At 37.6% G+C, this 17916-nt stretch overlaps 1 protein-coding gene and 1 long non-coding RNA gene across 2 annotated transcripts in view; both read right to left on the bottom strand.

Moving 5' to 3' along the window:
• ZEB1 (zinc finger E-box binding homeobox 1) overlaps positions 1 to 17916 on the bottom strand; it is a 203026-nt gene that overhangs the window by 110352 nt on the left and 74758 nt on the right.
• LOC110255584 overlaps positions 774 to 17916 on the bottom strand; it is a 90535-nt gene continuing 73392 nt past the window's right edge. Inside the window, exon 5 of the long non-coding RNA XR_002336134.1 lies at positions 774 to 12066. This is a non-coding gene — a long non-coding RNA (uncharacterized LOC110255584). The remainder of the gene's footprint in view (positions 12067 to 17916) is intronic.

Below are 17916 nucleotides of genomic sequence, written 5' to 3'. Positions count from 1 at the left end.
TTCTCGCATTTCTATACACTAACAATGAAAGTTCAGAAAGAAAAATTAAGGGAACAATCTCATTTACCATCACATCAAAAAGAAAAAAATATCTAGGAATAAACCTATCTAAGGAGGCAAAAGTCTTGCACTTTGAAAATTATAAGATGCTGCTCAAAGAAACTGAAAGTGACACAAACAGATGGAAAGATATACTATGTTTCTGGGCTGGAAGACTCAATACTATGAAAATGACTATACCAACCAAAGAAATCTATAGATTCAATGTAATCCCTACTGACAATTTGTGATTTAAAGTCTATTTTGTCTAAGTATAAACATCCCTGCTCTCTCTTGGTTACCATTTCTATGTAATATCTTTTTCTATCCCTTTAGCTATGTGTCTTATATCTAAAGTGAGTTTCTTTTAGTCAGCCCATCACTAGATCTTGGTTTTCTTTTATTCTAGCCACTCAGCCTTTTGACTGGGGAGTTTAGTTTATTTACATTTAGTTATTCACAGTAAATATGGACTTACTATTTCCATTTTGTTAATTATTTTGTGTTTGGCCATTCTTTTTATTATTCCCATCCTCCCTTATTTTGTTATTTGTTTTTTTGGGGGGGTAGTGATTTGACTCCTTTCTTTTTACCATTTTTGTATCTACTAGAAGTTTTCTCTTTGTATTTGTAAACACCTATCTTAATTTGCACATTCAACTGCATACAAAAACACTGCTTTTACTCCCACACAGTTTGTGTTCTTGAGGTTAGAAACCACTTTCAATATTGTGAATCTGTTATTCAATTTTTATGGTTATAATTACTCTTAATACTTGTCTTTTAATTTTTATATTATGGTTACAGGTAATTTGTACACCATTATTTACAGTGTTGTGTTATTCTACATTTGTCTATATATTTACCTTTGCCAATGGGACTTACACTTTCAAATGTTTTCATGTTACTGTTTAGCATATTTTGATTCTATTTGAAAAATTCCCTGAACAATTTCTTGTAAGGCAGGTCTGCTGGTGATAAACTTACTCATTTTTTTGTTTATCTGGGAAAGACTTTATTTTTTCATTTTAAAGGATAATTAACAGAACATAGTATTCTTGGTTGGAAGGTTTTTTTCTTTTCAGTGCTTTGAAATATATCATCCCACTCTTTCTTCTCGTCTTACAAGGTTTCTGTTGAGAAATCCACTGAAAGTTTTATGGGAAGAAAGGGGGTTCAGTTGTATGTGATGAGTCACTTTTCTCTTGCAGCTTTCAGAATCCTTTTTCTTGGATTTTTTTGGCCATTCCCCCAGAATGCATAAGTTCCCAGGCCAGGGATTGAACCTACACCGCAGCAGTCATCTGAGCCATAGCAGTAACAACACTGGGTCCTTACCCCACTGAGCCATCAGAGAATTTCTGTCTTTGACTTTTGACAGTATAAATCTATTTTGTGTCCTACAGCTTCTTAAACCTGCATATCTATTTCCCTTTACAGATTTGGAAAGTTTTCAGTTTTTCTTTCTTTCCTTTCTTTCTTCCTTTCTTCCAAAAGTTTTCCGTTTTTCTTTCTTTCCTTTCTTTCCTTTCCTTCCTTCCTTCCTTTCTTGTCTTTTTGCCTTTTCTAGGGCTGCTCCCATGGCATATGGAATTTCCCAGGCTAAGGGTCTAATTGGAGCTGTAGCTGCAGGCCTACGCCAGAGCCACAGCAACATGGGATCTGAGCCACGTCTACGACCTACACCACTGCTCACAGCAATGCTGGATCCTTAACCCAGTGATCGAGGCCAGGGATTGAACCCACAACCTCATGGTCCCTAGTCAGATTTGTTAGCCACTGAGCCACAACAGGAACTCCCCCAGTTATTACTTCTTTAAATAAACTCTCTGCCACTTTCTCTCCTCTCCTTCAGGGACTTCTATGATTGGTATATTGAGTCGTTTGTAATGTCCCTTAAGTCCCGTAGGATTTTTTTCATTTTTAGCTACAACTTGATAATTTCAAATTACCTGTCTTTGAATTCACTGATTCATTCTTCTGCTTGATCAAGTTTGATGCTAAAGCTATGAACTGTATTTTTTAGCTCAGGCATTCAAGCTTTAGTTCCAGAATTTATTTATATATTTAATTTTCTCATCTCTTTGTTGAACTTCTCATTTTTGGGAGGATTATTTTTCTGATTTCCTATAATTGTTTGTCTATGTCTTCTTGCAGATCACTGACCTTCTTTAGGACAATTACTTTGCTTTTTTCCCCCAGGAATTTTGTGGATCTCCATTTCCTTGAGGATAGGTTACTGGAAGTTTATTGAGTCCCTTTGGTGGTGTCATGTATCTCTGAATTTTGGTGTTCCTTGTTTCCTTGTATTGATGTCTGTGCATCTGAAGAAGCAGTCACATTTTCCAGCTTTCATAAATTTGCTCCCATAAAGACAGACCTTCATCTGAAAAGGGTCTGAAGAGTAGGTATGGGGGTGACTGGAAGGATGTGCAAGAGTGCACTGCTGAACCAGGTCTAGTTGTATGCAGGACACTATGCGTACTGAAGCTCCAGATTTTGGGAAGGGACCCAGCAGTGCAGCAGCTGGGACGGTCAGTAGTGACTTTGAGGGATGGTGGGGTCCTTAACAGTGAATACAAGTCCATTAGTGAGTATTCTTGACTAGGCAGAGGCTAGGGTTGGCTATGAATGTGTACATGGCAATGGGGGATGGCTGCAGGCATGCATGTGGCAGCAGGGGCCAAAGTCAGCTGTGTGCAACTGTTCTGTTGTAGAGGTCATCCATGGACACACATTCAGTAGTGGGATCCAGGATGGTGGCAGTGGGAGCCAGGATGGTGGCAGTGGCCAGATGAAGTCATGGGTGGATGTATGCAGCGGTAGCCAACTGCAAGCACTTTTATGGGGGTGGGGCAGCAGAGTGTATGCACAGCTGTGAGGAATGTCCACTGGTATATGCAGATCAGTGAAAACTGTGGTCAGCATCAGGTGCTGGGGAGACCATGCTTGGCGATGGAAACCAGTAGCTACGCTTGCACGTGGCAGTAGAAAGCATTTTATTTTGTATCACAGTAGTAAAATATAATGATGAAAATACTCAATGTATTTAAGTATTTTAATTTGGCTTATAAGTATACATTACAAAAAAAGAAAAAGATTAAGATCCCACTGATAAATGTATTTATAACTAAATTTATTTTCAAAATACATGAAATATTAAACTATAACCAATCAAAAAGAACAAAAATATTTAGTCAAGATAGTCTTTAGAACTATGAGTTAGCAGTAAACAGCACCCCATATTTAACATCTGGGAACACAAATCAGTCCTTGGATAACCACATTTCTACACATGAAACAAACTACAACAGAGGAAATAATTTCAAACATTTCAACACTTTTTTGGGGGGGCGGGGAGCCTGCACCTGTGGCATAGGGAGGATCCCAGGCTAGCGGTCAAATGAGAGCTGTAGCTGCTGGCCTATGCTCCAGCCACAGCAATGAGGGATCCAAGCTATGTCTGCGACCTACACCACAGCTCGCAGCAATGCTGGATTCTTAACCCACTGAGCGAGGCCAGGGATCAAACCTGTGTCCTCATGGATGCTAGCCAGATTCGTTTCCACTGAGCCATAACAAGAACTCCTCAACAGATTTTTATACCAGCAACAATAAGGTGAAGTAGAAAGCCAACAAGACATTAGCATTTACACCTAAGATTATTACAAATAATTCCAATCTTAAATAACAATTAAGCATCTCCTATTCTGAAGCCCTTAAATTTTTGAATGTCACCTTGGGTAGCTCTTAAAACACCTGGTAATTCTAAATGACTTATATGTTATTATTCACAGTTGAAGAGAAATTAACACTTGTTGCCAATAATCATTCACAAAGGGTTATGAAAAAAAATAACCAATCAATATTACTGTTTCTAGATTATCTGTGAGAAGGCACAACGGGCAACAAGTATCCCAAACACAGGTTTTTACATTCAAATAAAAACTTCACTTTTTTAAGCTTAGACTCTCTCAAACTGTATTTACAAAATTGTTAAAGTGTCAAAGTACTGAGTAAAGGACTCTATTAATGTCAGAAATAAACTGCATAAATGAAAAATAAATGATGATTTAATCAAGTCCAATAAGATGGGATTGTTACTTTTTAAACTAAAAAAATTAAAGTATAGAAGAATCTATCTTTAACTTAAGAAAAACCAATGGTAAGCAAAAAGACTTTAGAAGAGATGTGATCCCACCATCTATAGTGCCCCTCCCCCCAACTCTGTGAATGGAGACCTTTCTCTGTTGGTAGTTGCACTAGCAATGGGAGCAGCAGCCAGGATCAGCAAGTATCCTTGTCTAATTTATACAATATAGGTGAGCTAAACATTCTTAGCACTACTTCTCAGAACTGTAATTTTTTAATATTCATGTACCACGCTAGTGGTTCTTAAGGACATTCGTGACATTTAAATTTTGAGAATCAAATTAGCAAGGTAAAACAAATCTATCTCTATAGGACTATACTGCCTTTTCACAGAAATCATGTTCTCTTGAATAGCTAATTATATTAGAAACACAGACTTCGTATTCCAAAGGGAGACTTCAGGGAACTGGATTTCACCATCATCAAGGCCTGCCAGGTCAAAGTTCTCTGTAAGGATGATGGAGGCAGGCAAAGGGAATAGTAAAATGATTTTGAATGAAAAACACTGTGGAATTGATCAAACTGTATTGAGTAAAACCTATGATTCCTTCCTCTCAATAACCTGGTTTGAATAAAGCTGATCCTCTCACGTTAAGTTTCAGTTACAATCTTTCATCAATAGATAAGCTTTATAAAATATGAATAATGCTTTTATTATTCTTTGAAATGTGTGCTCAATTAACATATCAAAAAGTCTAGTTGACAATGCTGCTATTTATAACCAAGTGAGGGGTGAATTCTCCTCTACTAAGGTATCATGAAAGACAGAAAGGAGATAGTTGTGACAGGTAAAGACTTGGTATAAATGTTATGAAGTCCAAGATGGTGCCATAGATGATAGGGATATCATGATTCAGATAATCTACATTACAGGTAGGGTGTGAAAACCCAATGTACACTTAATTTACAACATCTAAAATCACTGAGTCATCAACAATATGGAATTAGAGATGTTGCTTAGTTTGAGAAGCAAATAATTTCACAACTAAAATTAGAACTAAGGATAACCTGCCTCATGGAACAACCCTCTTACCCTTTTCAAACTTATTTGAAGGTAATTACGATTTCATGGGCCCACTATAGGATAGTGATGTTATATTTTGCTGTGCCCCAATTACCTTTTAAAATAAGTAAAGAGAAGACCCTTGATAACCTATCTAGTGAAAACAAATTTATATATAATCTACTGCATAAACACAACCCCAAATTTTGGCAAACACAATTCAATTTTTTTTCTCTAAATTATTACTTTTTCTCTAGAGTTATGATAACATTTGCTGACTAATGCTCAATGATTATATGCCATGCACTATGCTGGATGTTTTCAAGCATTAGCTTTTTTAATTCTGAGAGTGGCAATAAAGTTTTATTATCTCCACAAAACAAATAACAAAACTGAGGCATAAAGAGATTAAGAACTTGCAGAAATCATATCCAGGACTGGAAAGAATAAAGGGCAAAGAGAAAATTTTAAAATGGCCCCCAATTTGCTAGTCCTTCGATATATCACCAAGAGGAAAATATAGTCTGGGAAGGGTCAGGGAAGGAGTGCATGGCAATGGACGAGCTTTGATGCAATGCAGGTAACCAAGAGCTGTCTTGGGGCAGCTGGCCACAAAGGCTGGCATAGAGATCAAGACACTTTACTTTTTCACATTTATGAATATCAAATTTATTTTAATTGCTACGAAATTATAAAAGTGTCCAGTCTTCAAACAAAATTAAACTGTTTTCTGCTTAATTTCACATGCATCCCTAATTAGAGACTATATTTTGTCTCTTTCAAACTTTCTGTCTAGAAGGAAAACCCACTGAGTTGCCTCTTACTGAACAATACTCTCCTTGAGCCCATCAGCCCGGTTCTGCATCAGCTTTCTCTTCTTCTATGTTTGTCCTTTTCCTTTGTTTTGACAAATGTGTTCAGTCCTTCTGCCCAGTAGGTTTTACTTTCTATTTCTATAACAGCACAAGTCCATGCCCTCTGCTTCCTAAAGCCAGCGCTTCCCTCCCTTTATACCTGTCCTCACAATTCCCTTCCCTTTGCACTGCAGCTTGTCAGAAGCACTTTCTCCCACTGTCCACACAATATCTAAAATTCCACCTCCTATGTAAAGTTTCTCCAGGCTTAAAGCAAAAGATGCAATTTGTGTTAGACCATTTCAGCAGAAACAAGGGTTTATTACTTGTGAAGCTGAAATTTCACTTAACACTTTATCACCATATTATTTGATTTATGCTACCAGTTCCGTTGCTTGCATACCTTCTATGCCCTAGGTTGATATTATGTTTTAGGCTTATTATAGGCAGAAATACATTTTACCTTCATTTTTACAGTTATTACCTTGTACAGTATCATGAAAAACTAATGCTTCTAATGTAGTTTATTTTCTAGAGAATCTAAATATATAATCTTGTAATTCTGGATAAAAGTAAGTGAAATAATTCTTGTCCATATTTAGACTCTAAATCTTTTAAAAATTATTAACTATATAACTCTTTAAAAAAATCTTCTCTTGCAATGGGAGAAACTTAGAGCAAGTCAGCTGACTTTTAGCTGGTTTCACTCTCCTAGCTACACTACCCTCAACACCTTCATCACCAGGCTAAGAGTCTACTCCCCACTTGAACCTTCAACCAGGTGCTACCTGACAGCTGTTTCCAGATACTTTACAACTCAGAGAGGCTTTCCCAAGGGCTAAGACATTTTTGACTGAAGCCAAATTTGAGTCAATGAATCTTCAAAATTTTAAAAGAAGTCTTTAAGAAATGTATTTTATCAATTTTAAAACAGAAATTCCACAAGCAGAGTCATCTTATAATGAAAATATTGATACTCCCCCCTCCAGTTTTAAAAAGTTAGTCCTTAATTACATAATTAGACACTTTATAAAAGTGGGCACATACTTTCAGTAAATCTATAGAGAGACAGCAGTGATATTAGTTATTTCTTCCCATGCCTATCTTTTCCATGATTTTCCTCCTAAACAAAGTATGATATTATTCATATATAAATAAATATTCATATATAAATAAAATCATATATTCATGTTATTTTATGTGTGTATGTATGTATGTATGTCTTTTTAGGGCTGCAACTGCGGCATATGGAGGTTCCCAAGCTAGGGGTCCGACTGGAGCTGTAGCTGTCGGCCTACGCCACAGCCACACCAGATCCTAGCCACGTCTACAGCTTATAGCAACGCTGGATGTTTAATCCACTGAGCAAGGCCAGGGATTGAACCTGCATCCTCAGGATACTAGTCAGATTCATTTCCACTGAGCCACAGTGGGATTTCCCATTAATTTTATATATAACGAATTCTGGCTGAGATCTGTGAAGTGACATTCAAATTTCAGAAAATCTTATATTGGTTCACTTAAGTACACAACATTTCTTATGAAGATAGACAATCCCCTCCCACACCAGTTATTCCACAGTTTGTTAAAATAACAGAATACTCAAGTGAAAAAAAATGTACAGTTTGGTTTTAGCCTAATTACCCAGTAAAATTAAATTAGCAAACCTGAACAAGGAATAGATCTGGAAAAAGACTGTAAGTGCGATACAAAACAGTATCTTTCCATCTTAAATAAGAAGTGCTATGCAGCTATCAAATAACACAAAGAAACTTACAGGGCTCCTTAATATCACAAAGTTTAGGATTTTGAATTTCTAAATTCTAATTTCCAAAGTCTTTTAAAAATAAACTTTATAAGCACTGTAAAGGCAAGAAACCATTACCATGTTAGAGATAATAACAGTATTAAGAGCAAAAAAATTACCAAATAATAAAGTAGTACACTGAGTATAAAGTATCAGGCTGTACGGGTGAAGGAAAAGACTGTTGCAGTTTACATAAACGTGCAGTAGGTTAATTTAGGAATAAAATTCTATAGTCCCAATTGCTTGTACTTCTCAAATTGCGTATATTATGTATTTACTTAGTAAAATCTCTGTTGGAAGTCTATCTTTGATAATTCTATAAAATCATTTTAACAAATGCCTACCTCCCTCTATCCAATTTGTTGTTCAGTGGCTGGAGTACATGTGTGCATACACACACCATAGCTTTCAAATCATGCTAATTTCCCACAGCTTGTCAGTGTCTATAAAATCATCCTCTTAGAGATAATTCCCATCCTGGTGGTGGGTAAAGGAATGGACCAAGGAGAAAGAGGAGATCTCTGCTTCTTCTTCTCCAGTTTTCTGTTACGGGATCAGTGACATAACTGGGGAGATCTGGTGCAAAGTAAAAATGCAGGGACCCCATTTTCAAATTATTAAGAGTTTTGAGATGGTGACGGCAGAGTGGTCAGCCAAGTGCAGGGCCCTTCTGCCTGCTGGGCCCTGTGTGGTCATGACCTTGTTCCATCCCCAACCCCAGTCTACTGTTAGACTTGCCTCCTCTCAGGTTGCCCCCCCCCACCTGTCTAGGCACCACATCCACATCAATTCCTCCTGCTGCTACCATCTTTGGACTGAAATGAGGAAGGGAGAAGGGCACAAGGAAAAGGCCACAGTTTAACATAACACATCCCAAAGGTCTCTGAGTGCTCTGAATTGTAACCTACACTTTACAGAATAAGGAGAGGATATAATAGATGCATAAAAAGATCACCCTGCTGGACAAACTATAAACACAAAGTGCAAAGTAATACAGGAAAGCAAGCAGATGAAACTTAAAATACAATCAAATATATTCTTTTTTTCCTACAAAGGCAAATCTCTCAAGTTGAAGTATGCATTTTGTTTTTAACCAGAGTATTACTCAGTTAACAAGATCTAAGACAATACGTTCAAGGCCACAAAGTTGGTAACTTTTTTTATTAAGTTAATACTTGCATAGATAAGTGCTCCATATAGGCAAATAAAAAAATGTGTGAAGTCATATAAGCAGAAGCCTATATTTATTATGAACAAATAAACAACCATTTATCCTTTCTAAAACAAGAAAGAGAATCACTATAAAGAAACAGACTTTTATTTTCCCCAGACTGACCATTAGTTGCATCATTCCACCACCACAAAAACATAGCAAGTAAAAAGTCAGAGACCCAGCGTCACACTAATTGAGCTTATTTCACTGGAAGGAGCTATTAAGAATGAAGAACTAACCCCCAGTTAAAAGACAGAAAGAAGAAAGGAGTTAAGAAAGAAGTGGGAGGGCAGGGGCCCTGTCATGATCTTCTTAACATCTAATACCTGTGCTTTGTTTAAAACCATTGCTTAATAAAAGCTTACTGAAAGAAAAAAAAAAAAAAAGAAACAGACTTTAAGAAGAGTAAAAAGGCTGTGGAAAGTGTATACACAGCAATCAGAGAGGCAATGATCAACTGATTTAAGATAGTTTTCAACTATAACTGCAATCAAAAATGAATTTGTTATCTCAAACAAACTGTTCCTGCTCTTAGAAAGAATGTGATTTAATCTTTTTACATGCCCTAAAGGATAATATACTGGATCTTTCATAACTCAGGTGGAAATTTAATACACTAAATATGGATCAATCTGTTCACAGTCAACACTTACATAGTTTATCCCTTAAATATTAGGTGAATTTTCAGCAGTAATTTGCCTTTCATATTTCTCCATCTATTTTATTTATTTATTTTTTTGTCTTTTTGCCTTTTTCTAGGGCCGCACCCATGGCATATGGAGGTTCCCAGGCTAGGGGTCTAATTGGAGCTGTAGCCGCCAGCCTACACCACAGCTCCGAGCCATGTCTGTGACCTACACCACAGCTCACGGCAATGCTGGATCCTTAACCCACTGAGGAAGGCCAGGGATCAAGCCCACAACCTCATCGTTCCTAGTTGGATTCATTAACCACTGAGCCACGACGGGAACTCCTCTTCTTCTATTTTAAAAGCTACTTTTATTGCTTAAAAATAAAATATGATTTCTGCAGAAACATGAGTTTTATCATTATCATATCATTAGTATTAACAATCTTTTTCTAATTAGAGCACAAGCATAAAAGATATTAAGAAGTATCTAGTTTTAAAGTATTTTTAAAATCTTAAAATACATTTCATAAAAACAAAGTTGAAAATGTAATATAAATAATACACTAGCAAACAATCTTTAATACTCACAATATTACCTTTTAAAGGAAGTAGTGTAAGCAAGATTCTATAGCACTGTTGCTTCTCTCATTTTGTCAGATCTAGATTACTAGTCTATTCTTACTTTTAAAAATGATTTTTTAAATTAGTCTCAGAAAGAATGCCACTTAAAATACAAGGGGAAGTCATCATAATTTTACACAAATAATTCCTTTCTAATTTACAAAAGATATTTTACACAAGTAATTCCTCTCTAATTTACAAAAGAGTTATTTCATTGTCTAAATAATAGAAGAAATTAGTTCCCACTATACAGAACAAGGTCATTACTTGTCACTATGGTATATAACCTGGTTAAAAAAAGAGTCATAAACTTACCCTTAATGCATGCAATTCAAACATTATTAATTTTTGATTGTTTGGAGGATGAAGTAAAGCTCTTCTGTTATTAGCTAAGGGTACTGGTTTTCAAAGTATAATCCCTGGAACACCAGCATCAGCACCACCCTAGACCTTTTGGAAGTTTCTTGGAAATTCTGGGGACCCATCTCAGAGCTTCTAAGTCAGAAATGATGGGGGAAGGGTCCATTAGTCCTTGTTTAAACAAGTCCTCTGGGTGATTCTGGTACAGCTCAAGTCTAAGAACAGTGGTTGAGTTTGTCTTTAAAATGTAGACTTGTGGTTGCCTGATGGGAGGGGGAGGGAGTGGGAGGGATCGGGAGCTTGGGCTTATCAGACACAACCTAGAATAGATTTACAAGGAGATCCTGCTGAATAGCATTGAGAACTATGTCTAGATACTCATGTTGCAACAGAAGAAAGGGTGGGGGAAAACTGTAATTGCAATGTATACATGTAAGGATAACCTGACCCCCTTGCTGTACAGTGGGGAAAAAAAAATAAACAAAATGTATCATAAGGTGTTTGAAATAAAACTGTAATTTCATGTATTTTTAATGGATGAAGTGCCCCTGGACCAAATGAACAGTTTGAGTGCAACTTAGAAGAAACAAGAAATCAATTTTACAAATACAGAAAACCTACTCTTTTTATCAATAATGTAATCAAACCATAGGAAAAAGCAATTATGATTGAATGTAATGTCTTGGTTAGTGACAGTAAGTTTTAAAAATCCACTGAAAATGCTTTAGGTAACAAGTGAATAGCCTATGTTATGAACTGAGAAATCCTAAGTGCAGAATTCTACTGTGTTATTACCAGGTACAAAATGCAAGAGAGGAGAGAAAGTCTTATATCTGCTTCTCAAAGATCCCAGAATGAAAGGTATTCATCTGAAAGCATAGTTATCTTACTAGGGTTTGAATCAATCCCAGCATAAAATAGGTCCTTTGATAGCACATCATTTGGCATTAATAACATTTCCATTTTTAAATTATTCAAAATGTCTTTTCTCTTGAATATAACAAATCCTTCTGCTATTACAAAATACATATTCAAAATATCAGTCTTCTAATTTGCTTCTGATTTTTCATCTTTTCCTGTTTTGCCTTCCTGATTAACATCTTTTCTTGATAAACGAAAAAGTCATTTTCATCCATATTTTCTTCTTAGTTTTGAAGCTGGTGATATGTCTACGTGATCACTGTTCCCTCACTTAATACTCTGCCCCCTCTACAAGTATTTGAATAAAGAACTTTCTAGGCCTTCTTTAAAAAGTATTAGTCAGGTCAACAAAGTATGTCTACTTTCTTTAGATCCCTGAACAAAAAATTTCCCCAAAGAGGCCGCTGAGGACGATAGGCACCTTCTTCCAGTTAAATACCCAGGGAAGTTCTTCTAGCTTGGGCACTAGAAAACAGTAAATGTGTATACAGTGTGAAAAATACACTGTTATTAACATGATAAAATATAATCAATAATCTTTAAGGAGAAGAAAATTAGCTTTCTTGATTCCCATCACAAAACATTTTACATAATATGACCTAAACTCCCCTAAAAATGTACTTATAGTAATTTTTTCCCTTTTTTTCATGGCTGCACTTGCAGCATATGGAAGTTCCCAGGCCAGGGGTTGAATTGGAGCTGCAGCTGCAGGCCTATGCCACAACCACAGCCACAGCCACAGCCATCTGAGCCGCATCTGTGACCTATGCTGCAGCTTGTGGCAATACCAGATCCTTAACCCACTGAGGTAGGCCAGGGATCAAACCCACATCTTCAAGGACACCATGCAGGTTCTTAACCTGCTGAACCACTGGGAACCCCACTCCTACTTCTAATAATTTTATTGAACTACTGTCTGAATATAACAAATGTTTTCACAAGAGCAGCACAAGATAGGCATTTACAGGGAAGAAACATTTCTTTAAAAATAAACATTATTCCATTTGAGACTTGAATATGCTTAAAATCTAGAGTAAAAATTTTTTAAATAATTTTTTAGTTTTGCCAAATTATTTAAGCTGCCAAAAAGTTAAAACTTCCACGGTGTCCCTCTCCCTTTCTCTCTCTCTCTCTCTCTCTCTCTCACACACACACACACACACACACACACACACTCACTCCTAATTATAGGACAGGAATATAAAGTAAGTATTGAACAGAGGCAAGCTTTTGAAAAAGTATTAACTAAGTATATATTATGATAACAATAAGTATTAATTATAACTGATAAAGGTTAGTGTTCACCGAACATCAGGCTGTGTATTTAGTACTTTACATTCTCTAATCTTTATGATAACTCTGCCATCTCAGCATTACTGTTCCAATTTTACATAGAAAGAAAGTAAATCATCCTCTAAATTCAAGCTTTTCATTTTAATTTGCCTAAAGTTACACAGCTAGTAGAGCAGTAAAAGTGGTAACTGAACACAAACTAATTCCAAAGCCTTCTCTTTTTTCTTTAGGATATTGCCTCCCCTAGATTATATTTATCACATTTACTTAATGTGTATACTGATATGATGTTATTGTTATTTGTATTGCATCGTGTTTTTTTCCCAAACGATTTACTGGGATTTCTGGTAGCTAGTAACAGTAACAACCCCAAAAGTGTGTATTAAAGAAAATTCCAAAATGCTTTTTCAAAGTTTGGCCTTAAATCCAATCTTCTTTGTTCTAAATTTTGGTCTATAAGAAATTGCTTCTGGCGGAGAAAGAGAAAACGAAAAGGCAGCTCTGTATGTCCTACGTCAAGTGTCTCAGTATTAAGGAAAGTTTAATATCCCATTAATGCAGGACTGGGCATTTTAGCCTCTCTTCATTTTTAGGAAACCAAAGTCTTTATAAAAGGTTGCTAGAAAACAGCCAGAAGAAATAGTAACAGAGTTCAAATGAAACAAAAGACACAGCAACTGTCCCAAGGTTGGGAGAGACCCTGTAACTATCGGCCCAACACTTTCGTCACGAGGGTGCTGAGTGGGGTGGGGATGAGCGGTAGTCCCAGGTCCCTGTGATCAACCCAATTGTCAGGATACAGGCTGGTGTCCGCCCAGGGAGGCTTCCTCTTAAACTAAACTCAGCATTTCAAGAGGACCCCTCCTTCCACCACAAAGTCCTCTTCCCGATCCTGGTTTCTTCCTTGGATCCCTATTCTCTACAGCCACTGAGGATAATACTTCAGAGCAATCTTGGACAAATATTTACTTTCCATCCTTTTTATCCTACACTTACAGGAAGGTAAATCCTTCTGTTTACACTTGTATTTTCTTTTCCATTCTTACTGCTATTGTACTGGACAGCAAACTCCAACAGGAGGAGAAGAGTTTATTAACACTGTACATCAGCAATGTGGTCTACGATTAGTCATTTAAAAAGACAGTGGTGGAGACTCTAATGAAACAAGTAAAAACAGGTAACATAATTTAGAAACAAAATGAAATGCACATAGTGACTACAGTTATTTAAATAGTTATGCATGTAGTCATGACAGTAAATAAATACAGAAATTTGAAAAGTTATTTCATGGTTTTAGGGTGGTTACCAAAAACAGTTAGAGGAGTTCCCACTGTGGTGTAGTGGGTTAAGGATCTGGTGTTGCCACAGCTGTGGCCTGGATTTGATCCCTGGCCTGGGAACTTCGATATGCTGCAGGTACAGTAAAAAAAATTATTAGAAAAAGCAATGACCACAAAAGAGCTATTATTAGGAGGCTGACTTAGTATCCATGTTATGCTTTTTGAGGCTTATAAACTTACAAAACAAGGATTGTGAAGGGGAGAGTATGTATCATCTTTGTAACTCTTCTGTAAATCTAAATTATTTCAAAATTAGAAGTTTTAAAAACAACAAAGAAAATTTTTACTACTGTACTAAGTGACCAACACTTTTAATGACAAAAAAGATTCTTTAAAAAATTCATATTATAACCACTCAAATAATGATCATACATGATTTCGAGTATAATTTTTCAGTATTCTATACTTATAAAATTTTAAAGGAGTACCCATCATGGCTCAGTGGTAATGAACCTGACTAGCATCCATGAGGACGTGGGTTGGATCCCTGGCCTCGCTCAGTGGGTTTAGGACCTCGCATTGCCGTGAGCTGCAGTGTAGGTCGCAGATGCAGCTCGGATCTGGTGTTGCTGTGGCTGTGCACCAAATCAATCCCCAGCCTGGGAACTTCCATATGCCATGGGAAAGGCCCAAAAAAGACATAAAAAAAAAATTGAGTAAATGGTCAAAACCAAGCATTTCCTCAAAGAAGCAAGTTCTACATGTGCTATAATATCAGTATATACAGTCATATTTCTAGTCTTTTAGTTCCATGTAGGTTGTTTATTGAAATATTTGAGTGTTTATTAAGTGATCCAAGGGTTCTGAGAATCTCTGAACTACTTTTAATCTGGGGACTATTTTTTAAGCTGACTCGTTCATTCAGCAAATATTCACTGAGTGTATAACAAGAACCAGCTGCTCCACTTCTATGTGCTGAGTACAGAGCAGTGAACAAGGCAAACAGAACCCTTGCCTTTACATTCTAGTGGAAGACAGCAGAAAATAAACAGAAGAGTGAAATGCATGCGATGGGAGATGGTAACAGGGCTCACAGGAAAGAAGGAGAAAGAAGAACTGGGATGGAGTGGGGAGAGCTGCAGTATTAGATTCAGTGACTCCAGAAAGCCTAAGCTGACACCTGAGTGAAGGACCAAGCTGAGGAGGGAAGGAGCTGCACAGGTAACAGGAAAAGAGTTGTGCAGGCAGAGAGAACAGCAGGAACCTGGGAAGCAAGAACTTGCCTACACAATGCAAGAATAGCAAAGAGCCAGTATCTATCAGTACACATCTAGAGGGAGTGAGGGGAGAGTAGCCCAGGGCAGGAAGAGCGTCCAGGGGATGAATACGGTGGGCCATTTCTTGGGCTTTAGCTTTTATCCCGATTGAGATGAGAAGTCAGCGGAAGATGTTCATCCAGAAGGTGATACAGTATGACTTCTATTTTGATATAATCGCTCTATATGCAGAATTAAGAACAGATGGAATTAAATCACAGGCAGAAACAGGAAGACCCCTCACTGGAGGCTTTTGCAATAATACAGGATAGATGCAAAGGGGACTTGGGATTGGAGCTGCAGCAGTGTAAATGGTCTCTGTGACTGGATTTTGGATAATTTTTAAGGGTACAGACAGGAGAGTATGGTGACAGAGACGTGGGGAATTATAAGACATGGGATAAAAGAAAGCTAGGAATCAAGGCTGATAGCAAGGCTCATCCACAGGGAAAATTCAGGAGGAAGCGTTGGTGGGGAAGACGGGGAGGCTGGTTGACTACATTACTTTCTGAGAACTGACAACAGCTTCTGCTCATCAGCAAGCAGGTGGTCACCTACTGGCAGGGGACTAGATGAGGTCACCAGGGCAGTAAATGCAAAGAGAAAAGAGGCCCAAATCCCAGATGCTGGTGCATTCCCAGTTTAGAGGTTGGAGAAGAGAGAAGGACTTAACAAAGAAGACAGAGTAGAAGGCAGAGAGGTGAGAAGGAAGCTAGCCAAGGGCAGTGCCTGAGAGCCAGAGAGACACAGCCACCCATGCCACGGCCAGCCTGGGACACGAGGAGGGAGACACCACCCCCACAGGGACAGCAAGATGGGCGATTCTGCTGGGTGGCAGAAGCCATGAATGCCCAAAGCACAGTCACCTCTTAAGGAGAGGTGAGCTATACATGGGAAGACACTGGCTTGTGGCTGAAAGCAAAGCTGGGAGCAAGAACTTTTTTTTAGTATGGTAGAAAAAAACAGCATTATTTGTACATTGATGGAAAAGATCTACCAGTGAAGAAAAAATTAATGATGTGGGAGACAAAAGTCACATATGTTCGATTAAAAATATTCTAAGTCAGGAGAGCAAGAGCTGTGTTATTAACGTCTTTTGGGTTGTCAGACCCTTCAGACTCGGGTGAAGTCAGTGAGTCTTCCTCTAGATGAGAAAGATATCTAAAGTTTGAATTTCAGAGAGATCCAGATCCACTGAAGCCAACCACAGATCTCAGGGGAAGACTCTCAGCACCTTAAAAAGCACAATCGCTTTGTTCCTTCAGGTAATTTCATACAGGTTTCCAAAGAGATGAAAATTTGAATAATTATCATGTGTAACAAGGAAAAGCTAAATAATTACCACATAATGACAAGTGAAACTATACTTACAGTTAATCTAAAAATCAATAAGCTGTGCTTTACTTTCTGCTGACTTACTGAGCAATTCAAAGCTTCTTGCAAGGTGGTAAAACTCCAGTGACATTTCTCTTCTCCACACCCAGCCTGGACTTCCTGCTGGCCACTCCCCAGCACCCCCACATTTCTGCATTTCGAGTTTCCTGGTCCTCTGGTGTTCCCCTCACCTGCACTGCTCCAGCCCTACCTACTCAAATGCTACTCTCCCAAGACCCAGACTGAATTCTAACACCTCTGTTGTTTCTTCTCTGATATCACAGCCCATCATCTCCTTCCCTGGGACTCAGTGCTTCTTCAACACCGCTCAAGCAGTTAATTTTGTTTTAATTTGCATCAACACAGTGTTTCTGCACTTTCTTAATTTCCCCGATACAGTGCTAGGAACAAAAGACAGAAATACTTCTTTGCATCACCACCTTCAGCTAGAATACCATTACAAATGTGATATATATTTCACAAGTGTATCTTAAATAAACTAATTAACTTCAGTAGCTTCTGAAAGGACTGGTTTGGTTTTACTATGTCAATGTCAATTACAGGCAAAATTTGGAAAACAAAACAAAACAAAACAAAAACAAAAACCATGAAATGAAATGAAATTTTAATTCTGAAAACTGTACCATCTAACAAGAGATAGAGCCCAAAGCTAAGTAAAACTCTATTACTAAAAATTTTGATCATGATTGCTCAGGGTTTTTTTTTTTTTATGGACATAATAAACTATCTTGATTTTAGTTAAAACTATGTGGTCTAAATATACACTGAATCATAACTGATTGGAGGTAAATAGCCAAGTCTACTTGGGATTCCACTGAACCCTAGTATTTGTTTTACTCAGTGCTATACCTGTTATTCCCCCACCCATAAAATCTCCCAAGGGCACAGTGGGTCCCAGGCAGCACAGGCAGCACCACCACCTGGCACAGTTCCTTGCTCACAACTTTCACCCTAACTCCGAATTCCACTAGTCCTGCCCTGACCCCGCCCCCATGTCCTCCTGCAGCACCTGCCATGGCTTGTGCTCAGGG

Source organism: Sus scrofa, chromosome 10 (genome assembly GCF_000003025.6).
Source record: "Sus scrofa isolate TJ Tabasco breed Duroc chromosome 10, Sscrofa11.1, whole genome shotgun sequence".
In the NCBI taxonomy this organism is placed as follows: domain Eukaryota; kingdom Metazoa; phylum Chordata; class Mammalia; order Artiodactyla; family Suidae; genus Sus; species Sus scrofa.
This window is presented reverse-complemented; position numbering and strand designations above follow the sequence as displayed.